Consider the following 24,164-nt stretch of genomic DNA (forward strand, 5'->3'; position numbering starts at 1 on the left):
TTCTGCCTGAGCTCTGTCTTTGGTCTCCCGTCTGCCCAGTTCTGCTCACTGCTTCTGAGCTCTACATTCTGGAGAATTTCTGCAAGTTTCCTTTTAGCCTGTGCTTCTGACTCTCACTTCATGTCTACATTCACTTTCCAAATTCCTATTACAAAGTAATAATATATATGTATATATATTATCAAGTTTTATGAGACATCCATGCACAATTACTATTTGACAGTTCCCATTTGCAGATGTTTTTAAGGGCTTTGCCAGCTATGTACCCTTTTGAGGGGTGGGTGTAAGGGTTTGTATATGCTTTGCCCAGGGACTGGCATGATTAGAAGGCTTAGACCTGTTATGTGGACGTGGGTGATAAGACCCTCATCCAAGGTGCCTGAAATTCAGCATTCTCCTAAAAGCCTTCAGATGAAGATGTATAGATCCCTTAGTTCTTAATGTACCATGCCTGCATGGATATTGTCATGTTGCTTCCTTGATGATTTTTGACTGAATCTTTGAACCTGTAAGCCAGTCCCAACTGAATGATGTTCTTTATAAGACTTGCCTTGGTCATATGGTCTGTACAGCAGTAAAACCCTATCCAAGATAGAAGTTCATACTGAGAGTGGGGCATTCCTGTGGTAGCCTTACCATGTATTTTTGTTATAAGAAAACAACAAAATAAGTGGATTTGGAGACTTTGGACTTGAAAGATGTGAAATAATTCAAATAGGACGTAATGGGTCATCTTAGTATAAAGAGTGGAGACTTTGTTACTGAGAGTGATTTGAATTGTGTGAAGTTGCCCAAAGGAGTTTTAGTGGTGAATTTCAATGTGTGGCCTAGAAACTGTTTTTATGGTATTTTTGTGAAGAATGTGGCTAAATTTTGCCCTTGTCTGAAGAGTTTGTCTAATGCTAAGGTTAAAAGACTCAGATTAATTGTACTGACAAAGGAAGTCTCTGAAACACCCATCATAGACTTTTTCTCTGGATAAGTCGCTTGTTTTATGCATTAAAACAAGCACTTCGAGCTGAGGAAGAAAAAAATGTAAAATATATGGTTCGAGTATTACAGGGACACCAGGAATTTAAATGGAGCTGAATCCAGTGTTTAAAGATATTAAATTGAATTAAAGCAGTGGGACTTTGGGGCAAGTTCCTACCAAACTAAATTTAGATCTAGGCATGCTGGTATTTACCTTTAACCCTAGGAGGTAAAGCCAAGGTGATATCTCTAAGTTCAAGACCAACCTGAGACAGAGAAAGTTCTAGTTGAATAAAAACTTAAATCCAGGCATGATGATAAATACTTTGATCCTGTAAGACTCTTTGAGTTCAAGGTCAATCTACAGAGTGAGAACCCGTACAGCCAACTTTATGCAATTAAGGAGTTGGAAAAGACGAAGCTAGTGATAATGTAGTAGATCAGAAGGGCCATGTTCCAGCTACTGCAAGTAGCATAACTTGGCCTTGTGTCTCTGACTTTGTCTTGAAGAGGAGAAGACCACTGGGCTAATTGATGCTGGTCTGCTGGAGCTAAGCAACCAGGCAAAATATTTGAGGCTTGGCAAAAGTCTCAGCTGCTTAAAGAAAGCCTATGAAAGGCTATAGGTGAATCCCAGTTGCACTGGAAGATTCCAGTGCATTGGAGATGACAGTACCACAGGAAGATAACCAAGAGCAGCAGCAGCAGTGGAGTGAATCAACCTGAGCTTAGGGTGGTTCTGAGGCAGAGCTGCAGAAGTGATGCCAGACCTTTGGAGGAGCCCAGAAAATCCTGTGTGGATCCCAGACACTGAAGTAAGGTGTAATATTGAAGCTGTTTAGACGAACCAAGGTTTTTGAGATGCCATAGCCATAAGATACCTCCTGAGCAAAGTTGCTAACAAGGAGGAAAATTAGCCCAGGGAAAAAAAGATTTTTGTAGTCAAAAAAGATGAAAAAGAATTTTATTAAGTCATTGTTTTTCATAGTTCCATAGTACTCCATTGTGTAAATGTACCACGTTTTCTGTATCCATTCATTTTTTTTGAAGGACATCTTCTTTCTTTCCATCCTTTAGATATAATCAAGGCCTCTATGAACATGGTCGTGCATGTGTCCTTGTTGGATGTGAGAGAATATTTTGGGTATATGCCCAGAGGTGGCATACCTGGGTCAACAGTTGTACTATGTCCAGTTTTCTGAGGAACTTTGTGAATGATTTCCAGAGTGGTTGTTTCAGCATGCAATTCCAACAGCAATGGAGAAGTGTTCTTCTTTCACCACATCCTTACCTGCATCTGCTGTCACCTATGTTTTGATCTTTGCCATTCTGAGTGGTTTGAGGTAGATTCTCAGGTTTGTTTTGATTTACATTTCCCTGAAGACCAAGGATGTTGAGCATTTCTTTAGGTTCTTCCCAACCATCCAATATTGCTCTGTTGAGAATTATTTGTTTAGCTCTGTCTCCAAATTTAATGGGGTTATTTGATTCTCTGGAGTCTAACGTCTTCAGTTTTTTGTATGTATTGGATATTAGTCCTCTATCAAATGTAGAGCTGGCAAAGAACTTTTTCCATTGCTGATGCCAAGAAATACATGTTGACAGAAGCCTGATATAGCTGTCACTTATGAAGCTCTGCCAGATCATGACAAATATAAAGGTGGATATTCACAGAACTAAAAATGAGTTCCTTAATGGAGGAGTTAGAGAAAGGACTGAAGGAGCTGAAAGGGTTTGCAACCCAACAAGAACAACAATACCAACCAACCAGAGCTCTCAGGTCAAAACCACTATCCAAAGAGGATATATATATATATATATATATATATATATATATATATATATAGCAGAGGATGGCCTTGTTGGACATTGATGGGAAGAGAAGCCCTTGTTCCTACCAAGGCTCCATGCTCCAGTGTAAAGCAATGTCAGGGCTGGGAGTCAGGAGGGGGTTGGGAGGCACCCTTATAGAAGCACAGGGAGGGAGCATGGGATAGGGGTGTATGGAGGGGAAACCAGGAAAGAGGATAACATTTGAAATGAAAACAAATTATATCCAATAAAAGTAAAATGAAAAAAAATAGCATGTGAGTATAGTTAGATAGATACTATCAAACTTTTTTTTGTAACTAAATTTTTAATCCCAAAAATTCTCACAAACATATTACAAATGACAGAATTAAAAAAAATCTTGCACAGCAACTGAAGATTTCAGCTCCACAATGTACCATGAAAGTGATAAGACACAGGTATCTTTGTCTTACATTTCCAAATAAAGACGTTACAACAGCTCTGCATCCGCATACAGCAGCCAGGGAGGAGCCGCCTTGAGAAGTTTGAGTGGCTGTGCTCACAGCAGATTTGACAGACTGATTCACCATTTCGCCCACAGCGCCACACTCTCTCAGATCCTGCAGGAATGACGGCTTCAAAAAGTCTTATAAAGTCTCAAACTAAATTTTAATTTCCTGTACATCCTCCCGTGGAACAAAGTTATTTCCCATACACCAGTTTTGCAAACTATTTCCTTTCATTTGACCTAGATCGGCTGTGAGACCTAGAGAAGGATCAGGATGGCTTGTCTCTCACAAGACAGAGACCTTTCTCGTCTCCTATCTCTAGAAAGTGCACTGTTTTGGCTTCAGGAAAAGCTTGTCCTTCTTGAGAATCTGCACTGGGTGGAGGACTCCTGTGATAACCATCTCGAAGAGGACGACCCCAAGAGGGAGACGGGCCAGAATTCTGACTTCTCTGTTCACCTTTCTACAGTTCCCCTCTTACGGGCATCCACACAGTGTTCTTCTGTCTAGCTCGTGGGGAGCATCATCAGCATCTCTGGGATCCTCAAATTTGATGAAAGCCAGGAGTGTTCTGAACAATCCACAGGCTTCAGATTGGTCCAAAATAGAGTAAAGTCCATTCTAATTAGTCTTGTTCCCGATGTTTCCTAGATTACCTACATAAACCTTACAGTCCAAGGGACAGGAATCTCGATGTATCTCGATCCTGGATTCAAAAAGCCCAAATCAAATCCTAACGCTCCCACAGGCCCACCTGCTTCCCTCTGGCTCTGCTCACATAGATGCCTCTAGTCCAGCACCGTCCAGAAAATGGCCAATATCAAACATTTAATGTTTATTCTTTTGGAGCTAATAAATGACTTGAATGTATACAGAGGAACAACATCTTTCCGTAGAAATGTTTTTAAAATGTTTTGTCTGCTATACAGGAATTGTTTTTAATGAACTTATAATTACTTGCAAAGGCAGGCACCTGTGTATCAATTTAGGTGTGGCAGGAGAGAAAAGGTTTCCCATTGGGAGAAAGAATTTTCTTTATAAGTACTGGGTGCTTAGAAAACAGGTCAGGTTCTAATTAAAATGTGATATATCTCCTTACTTTTATATATTCAAAACAATAAAACTTCAGTCAAAAATACAAATGTAGCAAAACAGAAAAGGTCACTGCTAACAAGTTTATATTTCTCCAAGTAGTATAAATATGTGGCTGATAGTTCAATTACTTGTATTGAACATCAATGAAATCATGAATATTAGTACATTAACCTTAGAGTCTTATTTTTTGCTTATCCCTGAATTTTTATTATAATATAATTTAAATGATGAACTAATGTGTGTAGTAAGCATCTGAAATTTTCATTGTTAACATTTTATCTATATATGAAAAAATATGAAGAGGCATAATGAAAGAGTGTTGCTTTGGTTATAATGAAAGCACATTTTGCTGTGTTGGTAATAAAGGAAACATTATTAATAAAAATAACAGTATTCCAACAATTACTGTCCATGTATTAAAATCTCACCCCATGGAGGAGAAAACAGACAACTGTGTCTTCCAAGTCATAACTACCATCTTCAATACAGTAGCCCCTTTGATTATAAAGATTTATGCATTAATATCAGTTATAAGAATCCTAATAAAAGTCATGGCAAAAATTGTACAAACAAACACACACAAACATGCACATGCGCGCGCGTGCGCGCGCGCACACACACACACACACACACACACACAGGCAAAGAAGAAAAAGCAGGTTGGGTTCTTAAAACTGCTTTGACACTGGATGTGGAGATGCAGAATTTGGAGTTGGTACAGCTGGTTCCCTGTCTTGATTTGGGGATTACTGTTAAGTGATTGGGTGAATCTCAGAAGAGGCTTTGAGGCCTGGACTTTTAGCATTGTTGAGACTGCTATAGAGTTAGGGTCCCACATATTCTGTCTAGCTAGCCAGTGTAGTTGAGGTATTGAATATTCTTGGGTTTTTGGGACTAATCTGTACCACTGTGGTCAGTATTCCACAGTGAGAGAGGCTCATACAGACTCCTCCTCCTGTAGTTTCCTGCTATGCTGTGATGACAAATGGAGAAGAACCCTCTCCAGGGGTGCTCTGCAGCTCCTGTTCCTGGTTTATGGAAATTTCTGCTCAATGGCTCTAGCAGAGATGGAATATGAGACAGGAGGATGTCCTGTTTCCAGACCTGGCCCAGACTTGCAGGAAAAATAATATGGGCTTTAAAGGTCAGTTTGTCAATGACACAGGTCCTTCTGGTGTCTGTTCCCAAGTGAGAAACACACTGGATTTCCTGATGACACAGGCAACACTAAATGACACAGATGTGACCCACAGTTACTTTTCTTCAGTCTCTGTGTCAGGAAGACAAGAGAAAACAGAAGAGAGGAAGGAGGAAGAACCAGGTTTCTGAGCATGACTGCTGAGGACAGCAATCTCTCGTGAGAAGCTAAATACCCACTTAGATGCTAACAGTAGTCAGAAGAGGACTCTTGTTCGCCTCACTCTGGTATCTCAGTGTAGGCTAAGGCAGGGTCTTTGGATTTCTATCTACAGAGTGATTACCACTAGAATTCTGTCTCTTAACATATCCATTATGGTCCAATAAATGGTGTATAATCAAAGAACTCTTTGAAACAACAACAACAACAACAACAACAACAAACCTTTCTCAGGTCATCAGTAGGTTGGGATTTACCTCTATGCTTTGGATCCTGTAAAAGGATATAGGAAATCAATAGATAGCTGAAGTCAGACTCAGCTCCAGCAACATGCTCCCTGTAATCTTCCAAGAATATGGTAGAACTTACTAGAGGCTCCTTGTGGTCTACCAAGTGACTAAAAGGACTTGTTTATCCTGTGACTGAGGTATTGTTGCCTTGTGGTGCCAGGTAAAGATGGCGATATCAGTGTTTTCATATTGCTGTGGAAGGCTGTCTTAGTAAAGCTAGGAGAGTTTCCCAGGATTTTCTGAGAGAATGATCTCTAGGGCCCTTTCTATTGAAAGGAGTCATTTGTCCATGCTGTGAGCGGAGTAGTTTTCCGATAATGTTTCTGGACTCTGGTTTTGAGGTTATTGGGTTAAGATTTTAAGGTTCATTAACTTCTCTGTGGTCATTCAAAAGCTGCTTTTGGGTAGCATCCATTAATAGGCACCAGTGGTCTGAACTTTGTTATAGACACTTAGGTGACGGCTCCTCTAGTCTTAACTGTTTTAATCTGAAGAATCTGCTGGGCAGAATGAGTTTTTGCTGCAGGGTATTCCACTGTGGTAGCCATACCCACTGTAGTAAACACAGTGGTAGAACCCTTCACACAAAGCCCTGCCCAGTAGGAGGACTGTTTTTGCAGTGATAGTGTCTGGTGGGGAAGCAAAAAGCAGTGAAGAGTCTCAGGGGCCATTGTGAGTGGAAGCCCAGAATTCCCTCTCTTCAGCAAAGTCCTAGATATTAAGAAGGCCTGGGGCTGCCGCAAGGGTGACCACCAATTACCCTTGGTCTCTCATTTCCTGGATGGAGGCTGCTGAGTGAAGGTGATTAACATTACTGGAGTGATCTGTCTTGGAAGACTTCCTTAGCAATGTGCAGCTTTCCTTCCTCCTCATGGGGGAGGCAGTGTGGTGAATTCTTGAGTCTTCCATGTGGGCTGAGAGAATCAAGGGCAGAAGCTGCAGGCTGTGTGAGCAGAAGCCAGGCTTTAAGCTTTGAGACATGGTTGTTTCTCTGTCTTTGAAAGCCTCACAGATGCGCCATTCTCTACTCTCTATGAGTTTTTGTTCTCTCCTTCAGGGTTACTTGTGTGTTTCCATGATGGTTGTTTCTTTCTGCTCTTCTCCTTAGTCCTTTTCAGTTCCTGGTGGTCACCCTGTTATCTCCCACTGCCTGGCAAGTGAGGGTCTGCCCTCTCAAAACAGTTACTCTTTTTCTTAAGAGAGTGAATTTTGCTTGTTGGGAGTATGAGGGAGAGGGATTCCTGTTGATCATTTTTTTTTTTTTTTTTTTTTTTTTACTTTGTCTTTTCTATCCTCAGCATCGAAGCCAATTCCAGTATGTTCTGTGTGATGCTCACAAATCTGTATCTTCCCAATTTCTTTATGCTTTTTTCCAAGGTCATTTTGTCTGTTTCCTATTTTAGTCAGTTGAAGCATTGATGGTCTCTTACATTTTTATGCAGAGGATTCTGGGACATACATGAAGTTCATTGCTATTGAACACTGCTTTCAGTGCGTCTATTAGCACTGTCAGGTAGTTCTGGTTGAGGTCTGTCTTTGCTTCCCTGACATTCCAGTTCTTCTTACTGCCTCTGAGCTCCACATTCTAGAGAATTTTGGAAGGTATGTCTTTCAGTCCATCCTTCTGATTCTCTGTATTTATGTCTACATTAATGATTAAAATTTCTATTCCCATGTGAAGAGTGTGGACTGAAAATGCAGCTCAGCAGTAGGGCATTACCTGGCATACACATGTCCCTCGACTCAATATACAGCATAGCCACAGTCACACAAGATATGTACTGGGATCAGGTGTTACATATATGTTCTAAATGCAAGGTAGTTATGTAAATTATATGTGTTCCACACATGGCCACCATTTCCCGTAGTCCTTGGATGAACTGCAATGTCCCATGACATTCATACAAATCCTGAAACACTGCATTGCTGTGATTCCTTTGATCCTCACTGATTGGCATTGTTTGCTTGTAAGGTGGTGACACCCAGAGTTTCCCCTTTGTGGTTTCAACCCAAGAGGTTCTTTGGCCTGTCGTTCTATATCATCTGTTTGAGACAATTATGCTCAGTGGCTATTTTGACAGGTCCCATACACACATGTTTTTAAGAGTCCTTGCTAATTTATTTATTTATTTATTTTTGGAGGAATTAGTGCCCATGTCACTGTCAAAACATCAAAAACTCATTATGTAATACTCTCACTGTGATGCAAGCTCTCCTGCCCATAAGTGTTCCATTCATGGTGCTGTCTTTGTGGACACTGTAGGACTTAGGCATTTACACTTCATGGAGAAGTTGTTTCTGATGTTTTGGTCTGAAACTAGAAAGAGCTAGAGCTGACTGACTCAGACCTTGAGGGGGCTCTGGGTAGGATCCTGGCTGGTCCTGGGGCTCCATCTGGGTCTAGGGAGGGAACACTGTGTCCACTAGGCACACTCACATCCTATCACATTAGTGTGTGATGAACCTCTTGGGTGGTTTGTTTAACAGAACTGGGATGAGGACATCGGGATGTCTCCATATTATTTCAGTACCATGTGACCTCTTTCAATTTACATGTCCCAAAAATTGTCCAGAAAGTTCCTTCCTATCTTCTGTAGCCTGGAATTTAATACCATTAGTCACTCTGCAACTGTGTTTAGATCCTCAGTCTTTCTGTCCACATGGACTTGGGGGCATCAATGGGTAACACAGGTTATATGAACACAGAGATACCATATTTTAATTCCCTTCTCCAATTATGTGCAAATGATCACACACCAGCTCTCTCTGGTCTTGAGTGGGAATGCTCTCTGTGGGACTGGTGGCCAAAATCACCAGGCATTAAGTGTCTGGTAAATCTGGGGAGGATATAATTTCTGGTGCTGGGGTGAGATGGGAACTTTCTCCTCAGATCCTTCTAGAACACTAACTAACATATTGCTATGTGTGGCTTCACAAGAGTGCAGAACTACCAAATTAAAGACTTTGGGGGCAGAAATTTCAAGGTGGCCTTGTTGGGCAACCACAAGGTTATACTGATACTGCTTGAACACTGACTACATTCCCAATATTAAGAATGATAGGCCAGAGCAGCCATTTTACTGGTGTCCAAAGAGTCAAATGTCTGTTTGGACCATGGCTTTGCCTGCACACCTGTGCTAGGCACCTGTCTGATGTCTGTGTCCACTCACTGTGACCGCCTCTGTCTGAACAGTCACTGTGTCCCTTTCATGGGGAGTTGTGTTTGATGTTGACACCTCAGTGCTGCTTCTGATGCCTATTCATGCAAACTTCACTCCCAGAGCAGATGGAGGACAGAGCAGGCAGAGCCTTTGTTCCTGGAAATGTGAAGCTGATGTCAGTTTGGGGCCTTGTTGTCATGGTGCTCCAAGGGTTGTGTGGTGTCTCTCTTGCAGCATTTAGTTAATGACACAGTCTTATGCATGGAGTCACCTGCCTGTAGTCATGGTGGAGAAATCTGGCTGATCATGTCTGCCTGTCACTTTTTCCCTCCAGGGTCAGCTTTGATGGAGTGTTCTGAGCCAAGATGAAAAGGTATGGATGTCCTACCACACCCAAGCCATCAAGGACTGTGGATACTCAGGAGCAGCTATACATGCATTGTACACACACACACACACACACACAGACACACACACACACACACACATACATACACACACACACACACACATTCTGTCAAGGAATGTTTCTGGGGATGAATTTTGTAGGGGAGTTTTGGTTAAAGCTTTTCTTCAGTGTTAGCCATGGTATCCCCACAGTGGCAATAACTTGTGGAAAATCCTTCAGAGCCTCCTTGCTGAGTAACGGACATGGTTTTGGGCAGAGATTGTGTGAGCACTGAGTTGCTTCAAAGCAAGGTGTTTTAAATTGTTCTTTTCTTTCCTTTAAAAAATTAAGGATAGGAATCTGCTGGGCACAGTGGGTTTTTGCTGCTGGATATAGCACTGTGGTAGTTACTGTAGTAATTAGCACTGTGGTAGATCCCTTTACAAATAGTCCTGCAGAGTTCTGAGGTAATAGGGTCCAGTTGGGGCACCAGTACCAGAGCAGGGTCTCAGTGGCCATTCTGAGTGCAGGTCCCCCTTTTGCCTCCTGGATTTCTATCTCTTCAGGAAGGCCCTATACAGGAAACAGGGACTGGGGCTGACACAAGGCTGACTTCTCAACACTCCTTGGTCTCTCAATTCTTAGACAGCAGCTTCTGAGGCCAGGGGAAAGAGAAGTAATGAAAAGGTATGTCTTAGATGACTTCCTGACCTACCCATTCCCTTCCTTCCTCCTCATGGATAAGGCTGAGGTTTAGTCTGAGAGACTTTCATGTGGGGTGAGACACTATAGGCTGTGTCAGTAGAAACCTCACTTTGTGCTTAGAAACATGGCTGCCTTTTCCTCTTTGAATGCCTCCCAGACTCTGCAGATCTCTCCTATAAGCCTAATCATCTATGTATGTCGAAACACAGCTGGCATATCTTTGTTTCTAGAAATATGGATCAGACTTAAGTTTGGGGACTTGGTGTCATGATACTACAGTGGCTCTTCAATGCCTGTTGCTCTTGTAAAATGTACTGGTAGTCACTGGCTCATACCTGGAGTCACCTGCCTATTGTCATGGTGATAAGAGCTGGCTGATTCTCTCTGCCTGTCATTTCTTCCCAGTAAATCAGGTTTTATAGAGAGTCCTGAGCCATAAATAGAGGATATGAGTTTTTTATGCCACCCAATTATTAAAAACTGTGGATATTCTTGAGCATCTAGTTTATTGCCTACCTATACACATTAACATGCACATGTGTACACACACATGTACATGCACAGGCACACACACACATACTCACACACATATACACTAAGTCACTCAGGCAATGGTATTTGGAGATAAGTTTTGGAGGACAGTTTTGGCTGCAGCTATTCTTACAGTGGTAGCCTGAGATATCCTGACAGTGACAATAACATCTTGTTGAGTAATGGGCATTCATGGGTAGGTTTCACATGTTGAGAGAGCTTTTATTCCCACTCTATATTTTCTATTACAACTTTATTAAAAAAATAAAGATACATGTTCAGATATTTAAAGGCATTTTGGCATAAAACTATGAATATAATTTTGTCAGTACTTGATTTTTATTAAAGGTTTGATATAATGCATTGAGATCTTACTAGTTACAATAAGCATAAAGTACATGTATAAAAACATAACATGGAAATTGTCAATGTTTTCTTGGTGTTTAAAGATCAGACATAATGATTTTTAAATGCCAAAAACTGCTACAAGGCTATCTTCTTAGCTCTTGAGTTATTAATGATTTAAGGTCCAGGTGTACTTCACTCTGAAAGGGTGCAAATTTATTGTTTTTTTTTCTAAGAAGGACTGAGGCTTCCACATTTTGGCCTTTCTTCTTTTGAGCTTCATATAATTTGTGAGTTGTTTCTTGGGCATTCATATTTTTCTAGGGCTAGTATCTAATTATCATCGACTGCGTATTTTGTCTGTTTTTTTGTGACTGGGTTATCTCACTCAGGGTGATATTCTCTAGATAGATCCATTTTCCTAGGAATTTCATAAAGTCATTTTTTCTGATAGCTGAGTAGTACTCCATTGTGTAAATATCCCACAATTTTTGTATTCATTATCTATTGAAGAATATCTGAGTTTTTTCCAGCTTCTAGCTATTATAAATAAGGCTGCTATGAACATGGGGGAAGCATGTTTCCTTATTGTATGTTGAAGCATCTTTGGGGTATATGCCCAGAAGAAGTGGAATAACTGGGTGTTCAGGTAGGACTATGTTCAATTTTCTGAGGAATCACCAGACTGATTTCCAGACTGGTTGTAACAGCTTACAACCCCACCAACAGTGTGGGAGTGTTCCTCATTCTCTGCATCCTTGCCAGCATCTGCTGTCATCTGAGTCTTTGATTTTAGCCATTCTGATTGCTGTGAGGTGGAATATAAGGGTTGTTTTGATTTTCATTTCCCCGATGACTAGGGATGTTGACCATTTCCTTAGATGCTTCTCAGACATTCAATATTCCTCTATTGAGAATTCTTTGTTAAACTCTGTACCCCATTCTTTTTAGTAGGATTGTTTGATTCTCTGGACTCTAACTTTTTGAGTTCTTTGTATACCTTGGTTATTAGACCTCTAGATGTGGGATTGGTAAAGATCTTCTTCCAGTCTGTTGGCTGTGTTTTGTTTTATTGACAGTGTCCTTGGACTTACAGAAACTTTGCAGTCTCATTTAGTCCTGGGAGAGTTTTTCTAAGCACTGAGTTGTTTCTGGGCAAGTTTTATTAGTATTTTTTTATTTCTTTCTTGATTTTTACAAGAATAAATTTTGTGATTTGGCCCTGGCTGTGCTGGTCTTCAGCTTCACATCTGCCTGCCTTTTCTTTCTGAGTGCTGGGATGAAATGCCTGTCCCAATATGCACAGGTAATATGTATTTTATGTATAATGTGTATATGCCATCATGGTCCTATCCACTAGCAGAGCTAACGACAGTGCCTCAGGCTGGCACAAATGTCCCTGAACTGTGTGTCTGCCTCCAAGCCCCGTATAGCATGGGCTCCTTGGTTAACACTGATGTTGTCAGTTTCATTGCTCCACTGAGGATGGGTTGGTTGTGTGGCAAGGCTAAGAAATTCTTTCAGGTTGTGACATTGTGTGTGCGTGATTATGGTTGCATGGTGGTATATATGTGACTGTGTATGTTATTGTATTAGTGCATTGTGCATGATTTTGTGTGTGTACGCATGTATTTATATATATGTATGTGTGGTGTGTATGAGTGTATGTGTGTATTGTGTGTGTGTATGTCTGTGTGTGTGTCTGTGTTAATTCCCAAAAGTGCATGCATACGTGTATGAGTTTGTGAGTACATGTACTTTTCTGTGTGTGCTCATACACACCTGTTTATGCACATGTGTATGTTTACATGTATGTGAGCACATGTGTAAGTGTGTGTAATCCTGGCTTATGACTTACTAGGGCTGTTTCTGTGCTCTTAGAAAGGATAGGGAGTTGATCTCTCCAGGATGTATGTGTTCACCTGAATAGCCTTAATCACCTTCTAGAATTGTCCTAGATATGTTTCTTTATCATTGAGTGACACCATGGTACTGAATACTCAAAATTCTAACAGAAACTTCTTGGCCTTTGATCTATTCAATTTGGCAGATACTGGTATACCCTTTTGTCATATATGACCTTGTTGTGGGTGTGTGGGTCCTTCAATCCAGAACTTTTTATTGCTGATGTCTGAAACTTTATTGTTCTCAGTGAAGATGACATGGTGGGTGGTAACACTTCAGAGGACAGGTCCCTGGAGCCACCATGGGTTTTTTATAGAGGTCCTCACAGTATGACTGTACCAGAGTTGTTACTATTTACCAAAAGTCCAGTGGGGTTCTCTATGCTCAAAGCCCTCTATGGTTTCACATATCCTGCCTGGCTAGGCAGTGTAGTTGATGGATTGGTTCTCTCTGAGTTTTGGAACTGATCTGTACCACTGTGGTCGGTATTCCACAGTGATATAGGATCATACAGAATCCTCCTCCTCTGGTCGTCCTGCTATGCTTTGATGGCAGATGGAGAAAAACCTTCTTCAGGGAAACACTGCTGTTCCTGTAGTTGAAAGATGTAAAAATATGCCTGGTTGCTCCACTAAGCATGAAATATGAGAGAGGAGGATGCTTTAACTAACCATGGCCCAGACTTGAAAAATGATGGGATGGGTACTAAGGGTCAGTTCATCAAAGACTCGGGTTCTTCTGCTGTCTCTTCCTATGTGACAAACACACTGTAGTTCCCAATGCCACAGCTAATGCCACATGACATGGTGTGACCCACAACTGTCACCTTTCCTGAGTCTCGGGCAGGGAAGAAAAAGAGAAAACAGAGGAGAGGAAGGTCAGAGAACTAGATTTCTGGAAGGGTGTGCTGAGGTCAAATATCTCTCAAGAGAAGCCATATGGCTAAATATGTCCCCAACAGTAGTCAGAAGAGAACACTTCTTCGCCTCTCTCTGGTACTCCAGGGTAGGCTAAGGCACTGTCTCTGGATTTCTGGCTGCAGAGTGGTTACTACAAGAATTTTGTCCCTTAACCTATCCATCATGGTCCAATAAATGGTGCATAAGCAAACACCTACCTTAAACAACAACAACAACAACAGAAAACCCTTTCTCAGGTCATCAGTAGGTTGGGAGTTACTTCTATTCTTTGGATCCTGCTTCAGGATTCAGGGAGCCAATAGATAACTGAAGTCAGACTCAGCTCCAGCAACATTCTCCCTGTAATCTTCCACAGATCTTGGTAGAATCTACCACAGGCTCCTTGTGGTGACCAAGTGACTAAAAGAACTTGTTTATTCTGTGACTGAGGTACTGCTGTCTTGTGGTGCCAGTTAAAGGTGGAGACATCTGTGGTTTTCTTGTTCCTGTCAAAGCGGGTCTGAGTCCAGCTTGGAATGTTTCCCACGTTTTTCTGAGTAGAAGACCCCTTATGCTGTTTATATTGAAAGCATTTGTCCATATTGAGAGCTGAGTATTGTTCTGCTGGTGTTTTGGACTCTGATAAAGAGTTTATTGGGTTCTGATTTTAAGGTTCATTGACTTCTTTTTGGTCATTCATAAAGCTGTATGTGGGTAGAGTCCATTAATGTGCCTCAGTGATCAAATCTCAGACATAGACCCTTGGGTGTCAGCTTGTCTAGTGTCAGTGTTTTAGGGAAGGAATCTGCTGTGCAGAATAGGTTTTTGCTGCAGAGTATACCACTGTGGAAGATACTCCAGCTACCATCATAATACCCAGCAGTAGATCCCTTTACAAAAATCCTGCCAAGGAAAGGCTCTAGTTTTGAGGTAGAGGTGTCTGTTGGGACACAGAGAGCAGTTCAGAGTCTCAGGGACCATAAAGAGTGGAAGTCCAGACTTTTTATCCTGGGCTTCTATCTCTTCAGGAAAGTCATAGGCATCAAGCAGGTCTGGGGCTGCCACAGGCTGACTGCCCAGTAAGTAAGTCTTGGTCTCTCATTTCCTGGATGGAGGCTGCTGAGTGCCGGGTGATGAGAAATACTGGGAAAGTTTGTCCCTGGGTGATTTCTTGAGAAATATGTTTCTTTTATTCCTCCTCATGTGGTTGGCAGTGTGGTGAAGTCTTGAGAGCCTTCCATGTGGGCTGAGAGAATCAAGGGCAGAAGCTGCAGGCTGTGTGAGCAGAAGACAGGCTTTATGCTTTAACTCATGGCTGTTCCTTCCTTGAAAGCCTCACAGACTGTGTAGATCTTTCTAGAAGACTGGCTGTCTCCTTATGTCTTTCTTCTCTGTCTGCCATTCTCTGCTCTTTACAAGTTCTTGTTCTTTCCTTCATGGTCACTTGTGCTATGTCATGGCCGTTATGTGCCAACCCTCTTCCCTCTAATTTTAGTCAGTTTTTTTGTGGTTGCCCGGGAATTTCCCACAGCCTGTCAGTGGTGAACTTGTCCTATGAACAACAGGTGCTCATATTTTATTTTCTCATTCCTTAGAACAGAGTTAATTTTTCTTGTTGCTTTGTTTGATTGGTAGAGAGTGAAATCCTGCTCTTCATTTTCCTTTATGACTTGGTTCTTTTCATCCTGAGCATTGAAAACATTCCCAGTGTGTTCTGTGTGATCCTGTCTTCTTATACTTCTTCTTTCCTCTTCCAATTGGTTTATGTTTCCTTCAAGGGCCATGTGTTCTATTTGCTAGGTTGGGCTGTTGTAGTTTTGCTGCATTTGTGACATTTTCATCATCAGATCCTACTACAAAAGCCTATACTCAATAAAACTGGAAAATCTGGAGGAAATGGATAAATTTCTAGACAGATACAAGATATAAAAGTTAAATCAGGTCCAGATAAGCTATCTAAAATAATCCCATAACACCTAAAAAATAGAAGCAGTCATCAAAAGCCCTCAAAACAAAAAAATCTCAGGACCAGATGGGTTTAGTGAAGAATTCTATCAGAAATTTATTGACAACCTAATGCCAATACGGTCCAAACTATTCCACAAAATAGAGTCAGATGGAACACTACCCAAGCCATTCTTTGAGGCACATTAACTCTCATTTCTAAACCACACAAACACCCTACAAAGAAAGAGATCTTCAGACCATTCTCTCTCATAAACACTGATGCAAAAATACTCAATAAATTTCTTCAAACCGAATCTAAGAACACATCAAACGATCATTCAACATAATCAAGTAGGCTTCATCCCAGGGATGCAAGGATGGTTCAACATATGGAAATCAAGCAATGTAATTCACTATATTAACAAACTCAAAGAAGGTAATCACATGATCATCTCATTAGATGTAGAGAAAGCATTTTAAAAATTTTATACCCCTTCATGTTAAAAGTCTTGGAAAGATCAGGAATTCAAATCTCATACTTAAAAGTAGTAAAAGCAATATACAGCAAACCAGTAGGCAACATCAAAGTAAATGTTGAGAAATTTGAAGCAATCCTACTAAAATAATGGACTAGACAATGCTGCCCACTTTCTACTTTTCTTTTTACTCTAGCACTGGAATTACTAGCCAAAGCAATCAGACTGAAAAAAAGAAGATCAAAGAGATATAAATTTTAAGGAAAGGAATCAAAATATCACTATTTGCAGAAGATATGATAGTATACTTAAGAGACCAAAAAATTACACCAGAGAACGTTTCCAGTTGATAAACATCCTCATCCAATTGGCTGGATATAAAATTAACTTGAAGAAATATATAGCTCTCCTCTACTTACAGGATAAACAGGCTGAGAAAGAAATTAGAGAATTGACTCCCTTCACAACAGTCACACAGATTATAACATACCTTGGTATGCCTTAAACAAAGCAATGAAGGATCTGTATGTCAAGAACTTTAAGTCTTTGAAGAAGTATATAGAAAAAGACCCTAGAAGATGGAAAGATATACCATGCTCATCTATTGGAAGCATCAACATAGTCTGTCTGAGACCAGCTCAGTCAAACATCAGGTTCCCCAGGGCCAGAGCAAGGATGGAAAGAAAAAAGAGACAGTCAATTTGTAACATGACTTCAGCCAGTCTTGAAGCTGGACCTAAGCTTTCTTTATTTAGTCCTCTTATAATCTACTTTAATTACAGGCAGAAAGATAATATCAATTCTGAGTCAGAGAACAAGCTAGTTAACAATCGAAGATCCTGTAAAAAGTCTTTCTGGAGTCCAGGTGTCAAAATCCAGGACAAAAGGGGATCAAAGAGACTGGCACATCTATATCCCCGGAACCTGCCTTCTCTTGAGTTACATTTCTAAGTGTCTGACCTCAGCTTCAAATGAAAAGGTACTTCCTGTTGTGCCCTTAACTTCAGATGTTCTTAATCTGGGCCAGTTCCCTGAGTATAGGGTCAGAATCATATCCCTGCCTTGACCAGCTTCTGATTTTCCTGGTGAAACAAGAATTCCTGCCACCAAATGTCCAGAGGAACCAAAAATGCTCTCTGCAATAGTTAAAATTGCCACCCTGCCTAAAGTAACCTTGAAATTCAATGCAATTTGCATCAAAATTCCAACTCAATTCTTCATAGTGTTAGAAAGATATATTTGCAAATTTATTTGGAATGATAAAAAAAAAAACTAGGATAGCAAAAACCATTCTCAACAATAAAAAAAAAAAACTTATGGGGGAATCACCATCCCTGACTTCAAGCTGTATTACAGATCAATAGTGATAAAAAGTGTTTGGTGTTGGTGCTGATACAGTGAGGTGAATCAATGGAATAGAATTGAAGACCCAGAAATGAACTCACACACCTATGGTCACTTTATATTTGACAAAGGATCTAAAAACATTCAACTTACTGGCTGTCAGGATGCAGAAGAACGCAGATCAACACTTTCTCATTTCCTTGTATAAATTTCAAGTCCTAGTGGCTCAAAGACATCCACAAAAAACAGGTACAATAAAACTAATAGAACAGAAAGTGGGCAAGAGCTTAGAACACATAGGCACAGGGGAAAAGTTCCTGAACAGAACACCAATGGCTTATGCTCTAAGATCAAGAATCGACAAATTGGTTCTCATAAAATTACAAGCTTCTGTAAGGCAAAGGACATGGTCAAAAAGACAAAACAGCAACCAACAGATTGGGAAAAGATCTTTATGATTCCTATATCTGATAGAGAGATAGTATCCAAAACATACAAAAACTTAGAAGTAAGATTCTAGAGACTCAAATAATCCTCTAAAAAATAGGATGCAGAGCTAAACAATGAATTCTCAAGGGAGGAATATCAAATGACTGAGAATCACCTAAATATATGCTCAACATTCTTAGTCATCAGGGAAATGCAAATCAACAGGAACTTGAGATTCCACCTCATACCAGTAAGAATGGCTAAGATCAAAAACGCAGGTGACAGCAGATGCTGGTGAGAATGTAGAGAAAAAGGAACACTCCTCCACTCTTGGTGGGTTGAAAACTGGTACAACTACTCTGGAAATCACTCTGGCACTTCCTCAGAACACTGGACACAGTACTACCTCAGAACCCAGCTATACCACTTCTGAGCATTTCCCTAAAAGAAGCTACAACCTCTAAAAGGACACATGCTCAACCATGTTTATAGCAGCCTTATTTATAATGGCCAGACTCTGGAAATAACCCAGATGTCCTTCAAAAGAGGAATAGACTCAGAAAGTGTGGTACATATATACAATAGAGTACTACTCAGCTCTTAAAAACAGTGACTTCTAATAGCTATTATAACCAAAACTGCTATGAACATCATATATTATTATGTAAAAAATTTTGTGAGCTGTAATATATAATAAAATAAGTAAAGTTATAACAAAAACAATGACTGCATCAAATTCCTAGGTAACTAAATAGAACTTGAAGCTATCATTCCGAGTGAGGTAACCGTCACTAAAGAGCACTCATGGTATGTATTCACTTCTAAGCAGATACTAAGCCGAAAAGCTCTGGATACCAAAGAAGCCATCCACAGAATTTATGAAGCTCAAAGAGAATGAAGGCCAAAATTTTTAAACCTCAGTTTTTCTGAGAAGGATGAACAAAACTTTCATAAAAGAAAATAAAGGGACAAATAGAAAAGCAGGGATCAGAGAAAAGATCATTCAGAGACTGCCTCAGATACACCCCATATGCACTCACTAAACCAAAGAACTATTGCTGACATTAAGTAGTGCTTTCTGGCTAAAACCTGATATGGATGCCTCCTTAGAGGCTCTGCCAGACCACAGACTGATACAGAGAAGGATGCTTGCAGACTGAACACAAAGATCTCAATGAAGGAGTCAGAGAAAGAATTGAAGGAGCTAAAAGGGTCTGCAAGCCTATGGGAAGAACAAAATTATCAACTATCCAAATACTCCACAGATCCCAGGGACTAAAACACTAAGAAATGATTTCTCTTATAAAGATGGGCCCTAGGTACAAATCCAGCAGAGGATATCATTTTCTGACATCAGTTGGAGCAGAGGCCTTTGGTCAAGTGAAGGCTTGTTTGCCCAGTGTAGGGGAAGTCAAGGTGCTGAGGCAGGAGAGGGTGGCTGAGACAGGGAGCATCTCCATGGAGGAAGTGGGAGGAGAACAGGAGATGGAATTGTCGGAAAGGGATAACGTCTGAATTGTGATGCAGAAAATATTAAAAAAAAAGTTAAAAAAAAAAGAACAGGGGACTAGGTTTCTCAAAGTGTGTGTTGAGGCCAGAGATCTTTCAAGAGCAGGCATGTTACCAAATATGTCCCCAAAAGTTATCAGAAGAGGGCTCCTTACTGGACTCTCTTGCATTCCAGAACAGGCTAAAGAATGGTGCTTAGATTTGTGGCTGCAAAGTGGCTACCAGTTAGCATTCCATCCCTTAACATATCTATCCTGGTCCACTAAATAGAACATGAGCAAAAAAATACCATAAATCAAAAAATACCTTTTTCATATTGTCACTACATTGGGAGTTACTTCTATACTTTGGATCCTGCTCCAGGATTCAGGGAGTCAATAGACAGCTGAAGTCAGACTCAGCTCCAGCAACATGCCCCCTGTAGCCTTACACAGATCTTGGTGGAACCTACCACAGCTCTTTGTGGTCTACAAAGTGACTAAAAGGACTTGTTTATTCCGTCACTGAGGTGCTGTTGTTTTGTGGGGCCAGGTGAAGATGGCCAAATTTGTGGCTTTCATGTTGCTGTGAAGGTCTGTCTGAGTCCAGCTTGGAGTATTTCTGAAATTTTTCGGGGAGAAAGGTCTCTAGGGCCCTTTCTATTGAAAGGTAGCATTTGCACATGTTGGGAGTTGAGTAATTTTGTGAGGTTTTTTTGGACTCTGGCTGTCATGTCATTGTGTTTTAATTTTATGGTGAATTGACTGACTTCTCTCTGTGGTCATTCAGAAAAGTTGTTTATGGCGTAGAGTTCATTACTCCACCTCAGTGATCAAAAGTCAGACATAGAACCTTACATGTCAGCTTCTCGAGTATCAGAGTTTAGCTAGAGAAGCTGCTGTGCACAGTGAGTTTTTGCTGCTGTGTATACCACTGTGGAAGATATACCCATTAACACAGTAGTAGATCCCTTCACAAAAAGCCCTGCTAAGTAAGGGCTCTGATTTTGCAGTAGAGGTGTCTGGTGGGGGCACAGAGAGCAGTGCAGAGTCTCAGGGTCATCCAGAGTGGAAGTCCAGACTTTTCTCTCCTGGGTTTGTATCTTTTCCGGAAAGTTCTAGACATCAAGCAAGGACTGGACCTGCCACAAGTCTGAGTGTGCAGTAACCTTTGGTCTCTCATTTCCTGGATGGATGCTGCTGAGTGCAGGGTGATGATAATACTGGGAAAGTCTGTTTCTGGGTGATTTCCTCAGAACTATGTTTCTTTCCTTCCTCCTCATGGGGTTGGCAGTGTGGTGAAGTCTTGAGAGCCTTCCATGTGGGCTGAGAGAACCAAGGGCAGAAGCTGCAGGCTGTGTCATGAGAAGCCACTCTTAATGCTTTGAGGCATGGCTGTTCCTTTGTCTTTGAAAGCCTCCCAGACTATGAAGATCTTTCTAGAAGACTGGCCATCTCCGTATGTGTCTGCTGCTCTGGTTTCCATTCTCTGTTCTTTATAAGTTCTTGTCCTTTCCTTCAGGGGCACTTGTGTGTTGTCTCATGATGGTTGTTTCTTTATGTTCTTCTTTCTTCCTAGCCTTTTTCAGTTTCTGGTGGACACCCTGGAATTTTCCACAGCCTAGCAGTTGGGATCTGCCACTTTCAACACAGGAGCTAACACTTTTTCATATCCTGAAGAGAGTAAATTTTTTCTGTTGGGAGTTGCAGGAAGGGAAAATCATGATGAACAGTTTTCTATTTGAATGGATCTGTCCTACACTCAGCATTTTAACATTACAAACATGTTCTGTGTGATGGTCTATGCTCACAATTCTTTTTTTTTTTAAACGACTTTATTTTACAAAACAAAGATAAATGTGCAGATTTTAAACATATTTTGCTTAAAATTATACATTTTTGTCAGTACTGTTTTTTCAGATATTAAAATAATTTTTACATAAAACTATGTGAATATATTTTTTAGTGAGTACTTGATTTTTTCAAGGGCTTGACAGTATGCATTGAAAACCTAATAGTTACAATGAGCGTAAAGTACATGCAAAACAAAACGCAACATGGAAATTGTCAAAGTCTTCTTGTTTTGTAAATATATTTATTTTGGTTTTCTTTATTTCCTAAACGTCATACAGTCTGTGAGTTGTTTCTGGGGGAGTGCAAGCCTCTGGGGTTAGCATCCCACTATCAGTGACTGCATATTATGTCTGTTCTTTTGTGACTGGGTTATCTCACTCAGGATGATATTCTCTAGATGCAGCCATTTTCTTAAGAATTTGGTTAAGTCATTGTTTCTGGTGGCTGAGTAGTATTCCATTGTGTAAATGTACCACAATTTTTATATCCATTTATCTTCTGAAGGACATCTGGGTTCTTTCCAGCTTCTGTCTATTATAAATAGAGCCGCTATGAACATTGTGGTGCATATAACTTTGTTGTGTATTAAAGTGTCTCTGGGGTATATGCCCAGAAGTGGAATAGCTGGGTCTTCAGGTAGTACTATATCCAATTTTCTGAGGTATCGCCAGACTGATTTCCAGAGTGGTTGTATTAGTTTGCAACCCCACCAACAGTGGAGAAGTGTTCCTCTTTCTCCGCAGCCTCGCCAGCATCTGCTGTCATCTGATTTTTGGATCTTGGCCAATCTGACTGGTGTGAGGTGGAATCTCAGGGATGTTTTGATTTGCATTTCCCTGATGGCTAAGGATGTCGAGCACTTCCTCAGGTGTTTCTCGGCCATTCCGTGTTCCTCAACTGAGAATGTTTTGTTTAGCTCTGTACCCCATTTTTTAATAGGGTCATTTGATTCTCTGGTGTCTAGCTTTTTGAGTTCCTTGTATACCTTGGATATTAGGCCTCTATCTGATGTAGTGTTGGTAAAGATCTTTTCCCATTCTGTTGGTTGCTGTTTTGTTTTCTTGACGATGTTCTTAGCATTACAGAAACTTTGCAATCTCATTAAGTCCCATTTGTTAATCTTTGACCTTAGAGCTTGAGCCATTGGTGTTTTGTTCAGGAAATTTTCTCCTGTTCCTATGTGTTCTAAGGTTTTCCCTACTTTCTCATCTAATAGTTTCAGTGTGTCTGGTTTAATGTGGAGATCTTTGATCCACTTACACTTGAGCTTTGTACAAGGAGATAAGAAAGGGTCTATTTTCATTCTTTTGCATGCTGAGTGCCAGTTGGACCAGCACCATTTGTTGAATAGGCTGTCCTTTTTCCATTGAATGTTTACTGCTCCATTGTCAAAAATCAGGTGACCATATACATGAGGGCTCATTTCTGGATCTTCTATTCTCTTCCATTGATCCACGTGCCTATTTCTGTACCAGTACCATGCAGTTTTCAGCACAATTGCCTTGTAATATAGCTTGAGGTCAGAGATAGTGATTCCCACAGATGTTTTTTTGTTGTTGAGGATGGATTTAGCTATTCTAGGTCTTTTGTTATTCCATATGAAATTGCATATTGATCTGTCCAATTCCATGAAGAACTGGGTTGGAATTTTGATGGGGATTGCATTGAATCTGTAGATTGCTTTTGGTAGGATGGCCATTTTTAAGATGTTGATTTTTCCAATCCATGAGCATGGGAGATCTTTCCATTTTCTGAGATCCTCATCAATTTCTTTCTTTAGAGGTTTGAAGTTCTTGTCGTACAGGTCCTTCACTTGCTTAGTTAGAGTTACACCAAGGTATTTCATAGTTTTTGTGACTATTGTGAAGGGTACGTTTTCCCTAATTTCTTTCTTCACATGTTTGTCCTTTGAGTATAGGAAGGCTACTGATTTGTTCGAGTTAATTTTTTATCCAGCCACTTTGCTGATCTTGTTTATTAGCTGTAGGAGTTCTCTGGTGGAGTTTTTGAGGTCACGCAAGTACACTATCATGTCATCTGCAAAGAGTGATGTTTTTATCTCTTCCTTTCCGATTTGTATCCCCTTGATCTCCTTTTGCTGTCTAATTGCTCCAGCCATGACTTCCAGTACTATGTTGAATAGGTAGGGGGAGAGTGGGCAACCTTGTCGAGTCCCTGATTTTAGTGGGATTGCTTCAACTTTCTCGCCGTTAAGTTTGATGTTGGCTGTTGGTTTTCTGTATATTGCTTTTATTATGTTTAGGTATGGACCTTGGATTCCTGTTCTTTCCAGGACTTTTAACATGAAGGGGTGTTGGATTTTGTCAAATGCTTTCTCAGCATCTAGTGAGATGACCATGTGATTTTGATCTTTGAGTTTGTTTATATGGTGGATTACATTGATGGATTTCCTTATATTAAACCATCCCTGCATCCCAGGGATGAAGCCTACTTGGTCATGATGTATGATCGTTTTAATGTGTTCTTGGATTCGGTTTGCAAGGATTTTGTTGAGTATTTTTGCATCAATGTTCATAAGTGTATGCTCACAATTCTTTATCTTACCTGTTTTTTATTCTCCCTGCAGGGTCATTTGTTCTATTTTCTGTTTTGTGCTGCTGCAGCTTTGGTGTTCTGTTACATTTTCATGTGGAGGATTCTACAACATATCCGGAGTTT

The 24,164-nt window shown here is 40.5% G+C and overlaps 1 pseudogene across 1 annotated transcript in view; it reads right to left on the reverse strand.

The window, feature by feature from the left end:
* Window positions 1-3,492: 3,492 nt before the first annotated feature.
* LOC308418127 (serine/arginine-rich splicing factor 3-like) overlaps window positions 3,493-24,164 on the reverse strand; it is an 84,826-nt pseudogene continuing 64,154 nt past the window's right edge. The window contains exon 2 of the transcript in view: window positions 3,493-3,978. The product of the transcript in view is annotated as a serine/arginine-rich splicing factor 3-like (transcript). The remainder of the gene's footprint in view (window positions 3,979-24,164) is intronic.

The sequence above is a fragment of the Micromys minutus genome, assembly GCF_963924665.1.
Source record: "Micromys minutus genome assembly, chromosome: 1".
Lineage (NCBI taxonomy): Eukaryota > Metazoa > Chordata > Mammalia > Rodentia > Muridae > Micromys > Micromys minutus.